This window comes from Triticum dicoccoides, chromosome 7A (genome assembly GCF_002162155.2).
Source record: "Triticum dicoccoides isolate Atlit2015 ecotype Zavitan chromosome 7A, WEW_v2.0, whole genome shotgun sequence".
Lineage (NCBI taxonomy): Eukaryota > Viridiplantae > Streptophyta > Magnoliopsida > Poales > Poaceae > Triticum > Triticum dicoccoides.
The window spans coordinates 78,619,255-78,622,261 of record NC_041392.1 but is presented as its reverse complement, the minus strand read 5'-3'; positions in this window follow the sequence as shown (position 1 = coordinate 78,622,261).

Here is a 3,007-nt window from a genome sequence, read left to right as displayed (position 1 = left end):
CATAGAAGTGCTGACGCGTGGATGCCTATTGGTCCCGGTTGGTGCCACCAACCGGGACCAAAGGGTCTCCTGACTGGGCTCTGCACACTGCCCACGTGGAGGGCCTTTAGTCCCGGTTCTGGATTGAACCGGGACTAAAGGGGGGAGGTATTAGTACCGACACTTTAGTCCCGGTTCCGGAACCGGGACTAAAGGCCCTTACGAACCAGGACTATAGGCCCTTTTTCTACTAGTGTAATCAACATATGACAATATGCAACAATATGATGCATGCTATGACATGGCAAAATGAATGTGTCTTGGCCTAATGCAAGCTAAAACAGGAAGGAGTGAACTCATTTGAATGTGTCTTGGTTGATTTTCTATGATTTTTAGAAGTTTTGGCTATTTTCTGGAATTTCCTATATAAGAATAAATCCAGTAATTGAATTAATGCGTCAGCATGACATAGGTGTGATGTCAGCGGGTCAACTGGGTCGGCCAGGTCAAACCTGACTGGTGGGCCCTGTCTGTCAGTGGGCCCTGTCTGTGGGTCATAATTAAATTAACACTAATTAACTGTCAGTGGGGCCTGGGCCCACATGTCAGTGACTAAACTAATTAAAATTAGTTAAAACTTATCCTAAACCAATTAGTAGGCCGGCCCCACCTGTCATAGACTCAGGGGGGTCAACCTGGGCCCACACGGGGTCAAACAGGGTCAACTCGCTGGCGTCCAGCCGCCGGCGAGGCCAGACGCGGCGGAGTAGTGCATGATTTGCACTCCGGCGACCAAAATGACGGAGGAGACCATCTACATGATGCGGGGAGGAAGCCACGTCGAGTGGTGGCAGTGGGTGGAGCTGGGGTGGCTGGAAACGTCGCCGGCGACGAGTTTGGCGGCGGCCGGAGCTCGGGTGAGGATGAACTAGTCGCTAGGGGGCACAGGGAGGTGCATGGTTTGGTGCGTTGAGCTCCTGGAGGTGCGGTAGGACTAGTGGACAGGGTGGCGTGTCCATTGGGTGGCCAGAGCCTCGTCGACGACGAGCTCCGTGGCGGTGCGTGCGGGTCATCTACATGCAGTCGCTACGGGGCTCAAGATAGAGAACGAAGAGGGTGGGGAGGTGGCTGAGCTCACGGGGGTCTCATCGAGGCAGTCAGCGAGGTCGGGGATGAGCTGATGCGGCGGGGACGGAGAAGGGGATCTCCGGTGGCCGGAGTTGAGGGCGAGCTCAGTGCAGCGTCTCCGGGGCGAGCGAGCGCTCGGGGCTCGACCCACTCGATGTAATCAATGACGGCGGAGCTTGTGGACACGATGGCGTGGCGCGAGGACGACGGAGGGCATGGCTACAATGACGGTGCAGCGACAGGGGCGTCGGCCATGGTGGGGAACGGCGAAGGGAGAGATACAGGGGGGAAATGGCGTGTCCAGGGGCTTCGGGGTGCGACGTGGAGGCGTCCAGGCGTCCAGGGCGCGGGCGGCAAGCAGGTGGTGCCGTGGCGAGCTCAGGCGCGCCGGCGTCACCTCCCTGCCTGCCTGGCGGGGAAGAAGTAGCTGGCTGGCACGGGCCAGCACAGTGCTAGGCCGCCAGGTGGGCCAGCTGGTGGGCTACGCCGGTAAATTCCTCTCTCTCTCTCTCTCTTTCTTTTCCTATTTTTTATTTATTCTATTATTTCTGTAACTTCGGGGCTTTATTAAAAATGCCAGGGCATTTCCATAAATCATAAAATTAATCATGGCTACTGCTTAGAATATATCCAACAGCAAACATTTTAGTTTATGATTATTTGAGCATTTAAAATATTTTATAGCATTTAAATGCCCAAATGCAAATACTATAAGGATTAATCCAATGACCTTAAGATGTCCTAGAAAAATGTGCACCATTTTTGTCAGGGGTTTTAACCCAAAACAAAAAGGGTGGGCTTTTTAGAAGGGCATTTCAGGTTCATTGAAAAGTTTTTAGTAAACCCTAGTTGTTCTAGGGGGGGTGCTGGGGGTTCTGTCTTCCCCATTTTAAATTTAAGATGAATTTAAACATGATGCACGCTCTAATGCTTGAACTAGCTAGGGTGTGACAACTCACCCCCATTCAAAAGAATCTCGTCCCGAGATTTAGGATCCTCCGGAAAGAAGGTGGGGTACTCGAGTTGAAGACGATCCTCCCATTCACAAGTGGCCTCTTCCTTGGAATGGTGTGACCATTGAACCTTGAGAAACTTGATATTATGGCGTCGAGTGGTACGCTCGGCTTGATCAAGGATACGAACGGGATATTATCGATATGAGAGGTTATCTTGTAGATCAAGCGTTTCGTGGTCCACTCCACGGATGGGATCCGCGAAGCAACACCTGAGTTGGGAAACATGGAAGGCGTCGTGAACTCTGGAAAGATGTGAAGGTAGTTCCAATTGGTAGGCAACTGCTGCTCGTTTGGCAAGAATGCAAAAGGGTCCAATGTAACGAGGAGCCAATTTGCCTATGATACCGAAACGATGGGTTCCCTTTAACGGAGTAACCCGAAGGTAAGCCTTCTCGCCGACTTCATAAGTCATGAGCTTATATCTACGATCATATTGGCTCTTTTGACGAGATTGGGCTGTTTTCAATTTCTGACGAATAACGCGAACCTGCTCTTCTACTTCTTGAATCATGTCCGGGCCAAAGAGTTGTCTTTCCCCGGTTTCTGACCAGTTAAGAGGCGTTCGACATTTTCGTCCATAGAGAACTTCGAAAGGAGCTTTGCCCAAACTAGCTTGATAACTATTGTTAGAAGCAAACTCCACGAATGGAAGGCATTTCTCCCGACCCATTCCGAACGAGATGACAGAAGCTCGGAGCATATCTTCTAGAATTTGATTGACTCGCTCTACTTGCCCACTTGATTGAGGATGGAAGGCGGTGCTAAAAGATAGACGAGTTCCCATAGCATTTTGGAAACTTTCCCAAAATCGAGAGGTGAAGAGACTCCCACGCTCTCGACGAAGATGGCATTATTCCCTCTCTTTGTCCTTGGAAACCCAGTGA